The sequence below is a fragment of the Asterias amurensis genome, chromosome 6 (genome assembly GCF_032118995.1).
Source record: "Asterias amurensis chromosome 6, ASM3211899v1".
NCBI classification, from domain to species: domain Eukaryota; kingdom Metazoa; phylum Echinodermata; class Asteroidea; order Forcipulatida; family Asteriidae; genus Asterias; species Asterias amurensis.
The window spans coordinates 6126852-6139807 of NC_092653.1; the positions used below are offsets into that span (position 1 = coordinate 6126852).

The following is a 12956-nucleotide window of genomic DNA, read 5'->3' on the forward strand; positions in this document are numbered from 1 at the left end:
CTACCAGAAATAAACACAAAAGTATAAATGATTGGGGGGCATGTAAGAAGTACAGCAGTAGAAAGTTAACCAAGTTATCTACTATTTAAAACCTTAATTGCACTAGGCAGAAAGGAATCCTTTTAAAAATAGAAACAAGTTGTTATACATGTATTGTGCTCTTTCCACGATGAGCAACCGTTTCAAAAGAATGTATCATTATACATATTTTTCAAAAATGTTAATTGTGCATCGGGGATAAAGAATTTAATTTGTTTTTACAGATGTCATGTATTATTCTTAAAGACAATGGACACTATTGGTAATTGTCAAAGACCAGTCTTCTCACTTGGTGTATCTCAACATATGCATAAAATAACAAACCTGTAAAAATTTGAGATCAATTGGTCATCCAAGTTGCGAGATAATAATGGAAGAAAAAAACACCCTTGTCACAAATTCTAAATCTGAGGTCCCGAAATCAAATTCGTGGAAACTTACTTCTTTCTCGAAAACTACTCCACTTCAGAGGGAGCCGTTTCATGTTTTATATTATAAAATTTGAGGTTAATTGGTTGTCGAATACGCGAGATAACTATGAAAGAAAAAACACCCTTGTCACTCGAAGATGTGTGCTTTCAGATGCTTGATTTCGAGACCTCAAATTCTAAATCTGAAAAAAATAATTCTTTATGGCTCAAAGTTTACACTGGATGAGCCCAAGGCCAGTGTTTTTCAGCACCGAAACGGTAAATTTGCAACTATACAAGTACAGCGGACTTGTATTTTAAAGGAACACGTTGCCTTGGATCGGTCGAGTTGGTCTTTGAAAAGCGTTCTGTAGCCGTTTCTTATAAAATCGGTATGGTTAGAAAGATGTTGTAAAAGTAGAATACAATGATCTACACAAATATGCCTTGAAATTGCAAGGTTTTCATTTTACCTCGTCGACAAACACGGTCGGCCATTTATGGGAGTAAAAAATTTGACTCCCATAAATGGCCGACCATGTTAGTTTGCGACGTAAAATGAAAACCGTGGAATTTTGAGTGATAATTGTGTGGATCATTATATTCTACTTTTAAAACATCTTTCTAACCATATGCATTTTATAACAAACGGTTTCAAACGCTTTTCATAGACCAACTCGTCCGATCCAAGGCAACGTGTTCCTTTAAATTGAATAATAATACTTTTAAATACTTAAAATTTGTACAAGGTGACAAAAATAGTACAATTAATACAAGCTGTCAGAGTCATGTACACCTCTGACAGACAATGGAAACATAAACAATTACTTTAATAAAGCAAAGCATCAATTCAATATGAACACAGAATATTGATTGAACCTCGTAATTGATTTTGAATAAATCCAATCATAGCATGAAAGTAATGTAGCATGACAATGACAACCCAACTTTAATATTCTATCCATACAAATGACTACATATAATTGGTACTTAAGTAATAGGCAGGCACACTGCACAGCCACAATTGTGGGTACAAATTTGTTTTTGTCCATTTTATAAAGAACAGTTTGGAAACCACTGATGTTGCAGTTATAATGTCTTTAATAGATGTTAAATTTGCATCTGGGATAAAGAACATTCATTTTGGTGTTTTTACCCTACATCGTTGTGTGTTAGCACTGTACCAGTACTTACCCAAGTTCTGTGAAAAAATATCACAGCCATATTTATACTCGGGTTGGATTCGAACCCTAGACCTTTGTTAATTCTAGAGCAGTGTCTTACCAACCCGACCGCCGAGATTGCCCGGTGGCTAGAGGCAGTTCGAATCCTATATTATAGCAGCGGATACTGCAAATTTATAATACCATTAAAGCCATTGGACACTTTCCGTAAACAGTATTGTCCAAAGAACCACACTTCGTGTATCACAACTTATATAATAAAATAACAAACCTGTGAAAATTTAGCCTCAATCGGTCATTGGAGTTGGGAGAAAATAACGGGGGAAACCTACCCTTGTTTCCGCACGTTTCGCCGTGTCATGACATGTGTTTACTATAAATCCGTAATTCTCGATGTCGAGAATTGATATTGTTTTAATGTTTTCTCAAAAAGTAAAGCATTTCATGGAATAATATTTCAAGAGAAGTCTTTTACCATTACCTTCTGTAAACCCTGTAAGTTATTTGTAAATCTGTGAACTTTTATTTTTTTGTCTGTTCCGAAAGTGTATAATGGCTTTAAACAAGCACTGTGTCAATGATAATAACATTGACAACAGTGTCGAATACAAGATCTGCAAAGAGTTCCTTAATATTTTTATGTTGTTCATTTGGTGTCTTTGTAACAAAAAATGTACCCATGGATTGCAGCTGTGTAACAAACATACAATAGACCTTATATTGCAGTAGATTTGTTATACTAGAAGGGAAGTTATTTGAATTTGCATCATCAAAAGACGCATACTCTTTTCTCGCTATATTTTTTGCATCATCAGTTTTATGTCAAGGTTAGGAAACAATTCCCCAACAACTGCAGCCTTACGCTGCTCTAGATGTCTGAAAAGGAATGCTAACCAATTGTTTACCTGGGCTTAATGGAATTTTTTTAAATAAATTGAGTTCAATTATTTTCCAACAGGGATAAAGATTATTATTCCAGGGGTTTTGTTTGCCCTGAAAAAAAAAAAAAACATGATTTAATTTCCTCAATGTTTTCTTGAGATAATATTTTGTTCCCAAGAAACACTTATATTATTTTGAGTGAACAACATCGGTGTATTGGTAAAATAAAAACAAACAATAACAGTATGTATCTATTGCTAAATGCATGTGTACAGTAATTTATTTCTCTATTAAATGCATTAAAACCAGCTAGAGGCATATCACTAAGGTGGGATTCGAACCCACCAATGATAAGCATGTGTGTGTTTTCAAAGAGCTCCGGGCAAGTACTGAGCAGGCATTGAACTTCGCTCTTGAAGGGGCACAGCAATTTTCCTCTGGTATTACTTTAAGGGACACCTCTATGAGGATTTAAAGTGTAAATTTGTATTGAAACCTTGCAGAGGGCACCTCCACAATTGCTGTTATTTCGAGCCCTGACTGAGTACACAGTGTTAAAAATACACATTGGTGTATAAGGGCAAACAAAAAGTAATAATTGAAATGTATATAGAATTTATTCATCTATGATGCAAGAAATATTCATATTACAAACTCGAAATAATGTACTGTAGGACGTTATGGTGCTGAAACAGCTGTGTTTGTACACACTCCGCTGTTTGCCATAGCGAAATATTTTGATGCTTTATGTACAGTGTTGGTATAGTCATGGAGGTAGAATTCTACTTGGTATATTGGACCTGTATCACGTTTACAAAACCCAATATTTCATTCTGAACAGTGTGTGGGTGTCGGAGTTATTTTACCTTTCATTATTATCTTGTCTTGATTCTACTCAGTGGGGGGGGGGGGGAATCCCATTCAAGATGAATGTAATATAATTGGTTTGCATCAGATAAAGAATACAATCTATTTCCGCCCTCCATTTCATTTTTTTTTTTTTTTTTTTTTTTTTATCTATTCAATTCGCTGCCAGCAGCAGAATTACATGAACGGTTACATAATGGACATTTTTGAGTAAAAAAATACATAAATAATTAAAATGGCCTTAAATCTTACACACAAATCGGAGATGTATACTGTTCACTCTAAATGGGAGAAATCCTTACTTTGTTTTTAGGGATTTGCCTCTGTGAATTTGTTTTTGCTTATATAACAAATCCTAAAAGCTTTGAATGAATAAGAAGAAAAGAAAGTGATAAATTATAACCCCCCAATATCCTGAACATCTTGGGGGCATACTTTGATGGTGTTTGATTGGTCAAAGAAAGTTTGCTTTTGAGAAAAACAACTAGCTGAAGATGCTAAGGGGCGACTTTTTAGTCGACGACTTTACATGTACTTGGCGGCAAAATGACTGGCTTCCAGAACAAAAATCAATTTAGAAAAAAAAACACACACAGAGTTTTTGCTCCTTAATTAATTTTAGTGTATACTCACTTCTGTGCGGTGTTAACTGAACATCTGCTCTTGAAATCACAGCGTCTTGCTAAACACCTGTGAGAATTCTCGCTGTGTAAGATAAGAAGTACGACAAGATATGGATATGAGATTTGAGGCATTGCATGGCGAGGTATCAATGTACATTTGGTTTCGGTAACACCATGTGTGTATCTACTTTCTGAGTAGATTGTGTTCTTTTGAGAACTTGTCTCGCTAATTCTAATACCCGGCGTGGATTTTCCGGATGATTCGAGAGACTTCTCTACTACTGCGGAGTTGATTTTCGGAATTCGGGAGACTGCGACAGTTCTGAAAAAAACTGTCAAGTGCTTATTTAAAACTACTTCCTGGGCGGAAGGTAGGATATCCGCCAGGACTTCCTTTTTGCACTTCATGGATCAAAGGAACTGCAAACCAAATATACAAGAAGTGGATAATTTCACATTGCAAGATCTAGTACGTTATCACATGTATGTGTGAAGATCGGATGAACTCTAATACACCAAATGTACACTTGAGTAGACTAAGAAGGGATCAACAAATTTCCCAAAGGGGTTGGAGATAGATCCTCTTTCCCTGTATGCGTCGTCGCTGGCAGGCAGGGAAGTTTGCTGTCATTACACTACCACCCCCCCACCCCCCCCCCCCCCCCCCCCAGCATCATTCTGATAGTCAGGAGGCTATAAGTGGGTTTGGTTTTGCGCTGTGCGGCACAGAATAGCACCGTATACCTATCATAGTGAGACCGAAGTCATTCATACACCATTCATGCATATGTACATGATGCATATACGAGTAGCCGTCTCCTTTACACTACACACATGGCAATACAGATACACATGTATGACAGATTTGATTCAACCATGTATCTGATATTCGCCCTTACCAGTATTACAGTGTACATAGTACAATTTACAACATTGTGTATGAGGGAAGGCAGTTTCACAGGAAAGTTTCATGCTTTAAAAAAACAGAATCTTCCTTAAAGGGAAGGGGTTTGTTCTTAAAATTAATGTTGATAAACACATTTGATTATAAAAGCCTACAGCAGCTTTTGATCTGTGTATAGAGTATACATACATGTAGAGCATTTTAAGAAATTCACTTTGAAGTAAATTATGTATTTAGGGATTATTCTACCTGTGTGGACATACAGATTCTCTCAGCAATATCTCAAAAACGTAAAATGTTCAGATGTTAGTGATATTGTGTACAAAAGCGAGTTGCCTAGTGCATGTTTGTCCATCTGGTTATGGGGGCCGTTTCCTTTTCTTGAAGAGCACTATTCAATTAAAAAAGCCTTGCTTGCTTAAAGGAACACGTTGCCTTGGATCGGTCGAGTTGGTCTCTGAAAATCGTTCTGTAACCGTTTGTTGTAAAATGTGTATGGTTAGAAAGATATTGTAAAAGTAGAATACAATGATCTACACAAATGTGCCTCGAAATTGCGTGGTTTTCTTTTTACCCGTCGACTAACACGGTCGGCCATTTATGGGAGTCAAAATTTTGACTCCCATAAATGGCCGACCGTGATAGTTCGCGACGTAAAAGGAAAACCGTGCAGTTTCGAGTGATACTTGTGTGGATCATTATATTCTACTTTTAAAACATCTTTCTAACCATATGCATTTCATAACAAACGGTTTCAAACGCTTTGAATAGACCAACTCGTTCGATCCAAGGCAACGTGTTCCTTTAAGTGGTGTCCTGGAATCACGATGGTTCCCCAAGCCTTCCTGTCCCCCATTGCCGACTTGAAATCTGCTGGTTCAAGTCCTGTGTCGATTTTGAGAATGTCAGTGTCGGTCTACCATGTTTCCTCCTCCCATGCTTAGGGGTCCACAGAACAATATTGGATACTGGCTCATCTTTGCTCCTGTAGCAGTGGCCAGCAAAACGCATCCTTCTCTGTCTGATTTTTGTTGATAGCTTAGGTAGGTTCCCATATAGAAAAGCCTTGAATCCCACTCTAGTAAATATTCTTTGATCATCCCAAAATAAATTTTAAATTATTTAATTTGATTTATTTGCCGTTCATTTAATTTTTTATTTGTTTCCTCCCATTTTTTTTCAGTCCGCACACAACCCTAAACCCGCCACCACGACCTACATATATCAAGCAGTTCTCACACACAATTTCTACATCATGAGATTTGTTTCTATACAATTATTTTTTGAAAAACTAGCCAAATTCAACCTCATAGTTTAATCCTTTGGAGACCGTTCATTTCTGTAGAAAACCATAATGTGTTGAGTATTTACCAATCTATGATCCTAATCACCCTACAATGTATGTTCCTATATATTTAAAGACAGTGGACACTATTGGTAATTGTCAAAGACCAGTCTTCTCACTTGGTGTATCTCAACATATGCATAAAATAACAAACCTGTGAAAAATTTGAGCTCGATTGGTCGTCAGAGTTGCGAGATAACTATGAAAGAAAAAAACACCCTTGTCACCAAAGTTGTGTGCTTTCAGATGCTTGATTTCGATACCTCAAATTCTAAACTTGAGGTCTCAAAATCAAATGCGTGGAAAATTACTTCTATCTCGAAAACTACATCACTTCAGAGGGAGCCGTTTCTCACAATGTTTTATACTATCAACCTCTCCCCATTACTCGTTACCAAGTAAGGTTTTATGCTGATAATTATTTTGAGTGATTACCAATAGTGTCCACTGCCTTTAAAGGCACTGACACTTTTCGTAATTACTCAAAATAATTATTCGCATAAAACCTTACTTGGTTACAAGCAATGGAGAGCTGTTGATAGTATAAAACATTGTGATAAGTGGCTCCTGAGGAAGTAACGTAGTTTTTGAGAAAAGAAGTAATTTTCCACGAATTTGATTTCAAGACCTCAGAATTTGATTTTAAGGTCTTGAAATCAAGCATCTGAAAAGCACACATCTTCGTGTGACAAGGGTGTTTTTTCTTTCATTATTATCTCGCAACTGCGACGAACAATTGAGCTCAAATTTTCACAGGTTTGTTATTTTGTGCATGTGTTGAGATCATAGAGCAAGGATCAGAGATACACCAAGTGAGAAGACTGGTCTTTGACAATTACCAAAGGTGTCCAGTGTCTTTAACACCTACTGGAAATAAAGCGTATATAGGTACAGTATGTATGTGTACATATTATGTACAGTATACTTTACCTTCAGAATAGTGCAACCATAGAGCAAGGACCCGTACAACATAATGCACTATGACCTTCTTTCTGTCTTCAAGAAAATGCCGCTCTCCTCATTTCAGATGAGGTACAAAGATTTCTCTCTCTCTCTCTCGCAGCCCTTCTAATCCCTGCGCATTGCCGCATTCGCCACTCCATTTATAGCAAGAATGTTTCGCACAGAATCTTCATGGCTACAATGTCTAATGAAACGTAAAAGACTCTTATAGGCCGTGTCATCATTGCTCAATGGGGCGGGCGTCTTCAATGACTAGAGAGGGTGTCGGCCAATATTCATATAAAATATTGAAATGGAACCCCTTGATCTTTAATGAAGGGTGCTTCTTATAGGGAGGGTGTCATTATTGCTAAGTAAAGCGTTCACTGTTGTTAAGGCGATTACTGTTTGTCTTATACACATTTTACTTAAAAAGTGCCTTTTATTCCAATCCTTCAGCAGAGAATGTTTCTGAATGCCACAAAGTAGGGAGACTACAAACATTAGGGATAAGATAGGTTACCGGTGAGCTTAATGGTGGTAGAGCACTGGCACGTTAATCCGGAGGTCGCAGGCTCCAGTCCAGCTCTAGTAAATTTTGTCTTTGTTCAACCCAAAATAATTTTTTTAATTTACCCAGTCAGTTTCCCTTGTGGTTTAAAGGGTCTATGTACTTTTTCCTAACACAAAACACAATGTCCACAGATTTAAGTTAAACTTACAGTTTGAAGATTATGATAGTAGAAAGCTTCCCTTGAAATTGTTTTTACTGAGGTGCTGTAGTTTTTGAGAAATGAGTAAAACAAATAATTTTCGTCTCAGTATTAGCATGTAAAAACGTACTAAGTTACACAATAAGGTAGCCTAATTTCTAAATTGAAAAAAACCCAAGACCACTTGGCTAATCCGGTCATTTTGAGTTTATTGGTCCGAAGATAAAATCACTGGCCTTGGGCCTTTAGTCCAGTGTTAAGTTCAAGTCCTAGGTATTTTTTCTTATTACATGTTATAAACTCATAACTTCAAATCAGCACTCTTCAGATACAAACTTTTTATATTCAAAGTTCAATGTAGCGCATCAGACCCCATAGGGAAACCTGCTACGTATTCAAACTCACGCTGGGCACACACACGGCTGGTTTAATATCATATTCAAGTGCCAATCAACTGTGCATAGAATGTTGACTGAAGGACTGGGTCGAAAGACAGGCCCGCTACACACACCAAATCAAGCTTATACAGATCCTAATTGACCAAATCTTAATAAAGGATTGATAAATAAAGTTCCGCACGAGTGTAAAGTTTGTTCAAGAACGGTTCTTCAACAAACTTTATCCTCTGTGAGGGTGTTCATGTGAGGTATTTTTAAGGTGCAGTATTATTGCAACGTAGATGCATTGGTTAAAACATCCTCAATGACAACTGACAGCGTACATTTTAAGCTGTAAGGTTAAACATGTGGCAAACTGGATGATGTAAGTTCGTGGTTACAATAAATGCAAGTAGGATAGTGATAAGTACAGTGTACCGTACATAACACCTGGACTTTTAAATGAAAGAGCAGCTAGTGAACTGGGCCCAATTTCATAGAGCTGCTAAGCACAAATATTTGCTTAGCATGAAATTTCTTCCTTGATAAAAAAAGGATTACCAACCAAATGTCCATGTGATTTTCAGGATAAGCAAACAACAGCTGAATACCAGGGCCAAATTTCATAGAGCTGCTAAGCACAAAAATTTGCTAAGCATGAAATTTCTTCCTTGATAAAAACAGGATTACCAACCAAATTTCCATGTGATTTTCAGGATAAGCAAACAACAGCTGAATACCAGTAACAAGCAATATGCAACAAATGTAAATTTGGTTGGTAAAATTTCATGCTAAGCAAATTTTTGTGCTTAGCAGCTCTATGAAATTGGGCCCTGATTGTAATGTAAGGGAAATGTGCTGGTGACCATGAGTAGAATGTGTTCAGTGTGAAAAAAATCAATACAAAATTCAGGTCGTGAGTTCGAATCCCCAAATAACAAATTACATGTTTACCGGTTGAGTTACCCACATCACCTACATGATGTAGAGCCAGGGCTCAAATTTTACACTGGACTGCAGGACAGAGGCCAATAGTTTTAGTCTTGGGCTAAAAAACTTTTGACCAGACAATTTCAGCGGTATCATGCATTTTTAATTGAATATAATGAAGAATAATACCTCACTGTGTTGTGATTTGAAGACAATATGAAATGTTCAAATGTTGACTTAGATATGATGAAATGTCAAGTACAGGCCACCAAGCCGACAGCACGCACGGCAAATGACATGGTGCCCTGTGCTTTTGCTGTGGTGCCCTAAGCCCTGCATGTTTCCTCATACAGTGTAGAAGTAGAAGTGCCCCTTGCAAAAGGAAAAATGCTGTGCCCTGTGAAATTCGAGGCCTGCATGTACATTGAATGCAGAATAAAAAATGTCCCAGATGGACTTCCTATGGTAAATGTACTTGGAAATGTCACCCTTCTAATTGAGCCTAAATTCAATCATCAATGATTGATACAACACATTACTATCATCCATGATGTGCTCTTTATAACAGCACTTGAATATATTCAGAGCGCAAGTCAAATCATTTGACCACATTTTTAAATGTCACACGGGGGAAATATTATTCTATCTTTTTCCTCTCGAACCAAATTCCTTGCCAATTACTTTGCAATTTACGAAAAGTAAATTTCCTGCCGTATCCAATTACAGCAATCTCTGAGAGATCTCGATACAAAATGTCAACACACAAGACACAAACAAGATTATATCTAATCCTGGAATGCAAATGGGATAATTTCAGTATAAACGTTGCAGTATATTCTGGTCAAATGGTTTTTCGAAGTCGATGAAAGATATTGGACTGCATCAAGTGGACGGAGAGATGCTAATAACTATAATTATATCTCAGGCATCAAATTATGGGAAATATAAGAAAAGAACACCCCTCCGATCCCTCTTAAAAACTATTTGGGTGAATAAAGAAATATTTTCCAGAGCGGAATTTGCAGCCTCCCTATTTTGTCAAATTTTCTTTGCTTATGGTAAGCGATTTATCCAAAAATTGATTCCTAATTAGCCAGTCAGTTTCCCTTGTTGTTATTAATTGAAATTGTTACTGGAAATACTTACAAGTTTTTGCTATTGTTGTGTTGTACTGTCATTTAGCCTTTGAGAAAGACTCCGCTTGGGGTCAACTTGTCAGACAATTACCAATTTGTGCATTATAACAAAGGTCCTTTAGATATTGCATTTTGCAATCAGCTAACTCCTTTTTTTTTCCATAATTTTCTTTTTCAAAACCACATAAGAGGAGGGTAGGTTAAATATATAGGCATCCAATGAACAAACAAGTCAAGAAAAAAATTGCAAGTATCGCCTCACTCCAAACATCCAGACAACATTTCTACCCAAGCCCCCAAAAAGGTTACCAAAGCACCTTCATGCAGGCCTCAAAATTAACCCTGGCACTCGCAGCATACCGTGGTGCCCTGTACTTTTGCTGTTGGGGTGGGAGGGGGCCGTTTGCCTCATAGAAGTGCCCCTTAACCAACATTACCAAAATTTCAAAGGAAAATTGCTATGCCCCTTCAATAATTAAATTCAAGGCCGGCTTCTACATACATTGTACATGTATGTGACCAAGTTTTAATCTAGCAGAAAAGACATTCCAGACAGGATAGTGAGTCGGGTTGGATATCAATAAGAATTGACTAGAGAGAATTCCAACCAAGTCATGAGGCGACTTCATCCTGCCGTCGTTAACCTTTCTTGATAATCTCGGCAAACTTGCAGCAATCCCATACATGTTTGTGAATGTCAATAGACAGTGCCGCCGCACCCTCCATAAACTGAAGGGGGGGGAAAAACATCTCCTTTTCTTGTAATGTTTTTTTCTATAGATAGTTCCCAACCACACCTTTGCATTGCAATATAGTTCAAGGTTTGCCGTTGACTTTTTCGGCGTCTTGCCCAAGCAGTAACATTCATTTCACTAGTCACCCTATTTGTTTACTATTTAAAATTTCAAGTAGGATTGTTTATCAACAATGAACAATCCAGCCCAGACCATGTGCGTGGAGAGAGTTTTGACTGGTCCTTCGGTTGTTTTTAACAGAACTTGCCCGCCGGACCACTATTATGGAAGAATATTGTTAAATCTGAACACATTTAATAATCATCAGACTTGTGGATAAGTTGTTAAATGTTTGTCGCGGAGATAGCAAACTCTACCGCGCCTCTTGCGATACTGCTGCTCTCTCGCGAGACTGCTGGCTCCCACCTACTGACGTAAATTCCATAAATGGGGCTGTAGTCATCACAGAGCAGTATCTTGGGTGAGTCAGCCAACAGTATCGCAAGATTACGGGAGAGCTAACACAATGAAAACATTAACCCTTCCATGCTCCATTTAATTCAGCAATAAATTGATCATATGGCAGGGCTGTATGCTTCGTTTTTGAAAGGGCAAGGGCACCAAGGCATTTTCTTCTTGGTAAAGGGCACCCTATGATGAAATTGCAAATTTGTACTGGAGCATTTCAAGGGCACCAAGGCAATGACCAGGGGACACGGAGGCAATCGCCTTCGTTGCCTCAGTGAAGTATCAGGCCTGATATGGACACATTCATTTTTAGCTTGTTAACCCCAGAAAAAGCAGGTCACAAAAGCACACCTGAATACTTGTGCCGGCGCTCTTTTTTCCCCCGTCATTTTGTGTAGGCCTATTAGGCAGTAAAAGAGTCTTTTCAAAAAGTATCAAATGCCAACCACTGATGATAAGACTGTTCAAACAGTTTTGAATCTCATCCAATATGACTAAAAAAGAGGAAGTTATTGTATTGTTTTGTAATCTATTCTGAAACTCAAACAAACCCCATAACCCCGGGGTTACAAAAGTATAACAAATCGAGTAAATGGACAAATCAGAATTAGAGGAGTGTTAAAGACACTGGACAGTGGACACTATTGGTAATTTTCAAAGACCAGTCTTCTCACTTGGTGTATCCCAACATATGAACAAAATAACAAACCTGTGAAGATTTGAACTCAATTGGTCACAAAGTTGCGAGATAATAATGGAAGACAAAACACCCTTGTCACACGAAGTTGTGTGCTTTCAGATGCTTTCAAATATTTTAGTGGAAAATTACTTCTTTCTCGAAGAATAAGTTACTTCAGAGGGAGCCTATCAACAGCTCTCCATTGATTGTTAGCAAGTAAGTTTTTATGCTAATAGTTATTTTGAGTAATTACCAACAGTGTCCAGTACCTTTAACATAATAAAAAAGATAATGGACTTTTTTTCTTATTCTAAAAGAGTAAATACATGTTACAAGATATATTTGGTAACATAACTTATGTAGCTTCATTAAAGTGGTCCATCAAAACCTTAAAACTATCTTACTACAACAGAATTCAAATTACAGTTTTATTAAACCTAGATCCCAGCTAAAAAATGAAACAAAATGTTCCAGATGTTCCTTCAAAAATTTCCAATATAGACTTTAAGATTTTCCAATAAGTGATGCCCCTGATGCTTCTCATACATGTAGCTTAAGAGATTTTACTATGGAAATGATGCCCTTTGCAAAATGCAAATGGACTTGCCCTCTTGCCGCAACCACCTTTTGAAATGAAATTTTCACAGGTCAGTTTTATAGTTCACATAGGATTAAAACACCATTCGGCTCCAAGAACCAATGGTATACATTCACTTTAAGATT

General features: G+C 37.2%; 1 pseudogene; it reads right to left on the bottom strand.

The window, feature by feature from the left end:
- The window catches only part of LOC139939028 (uncharacterized), a 32865-nt pseudogene that overhangs the window by 7695 nt on the left and 12214 nt on the right, over positions 1-12956 (bottom strand).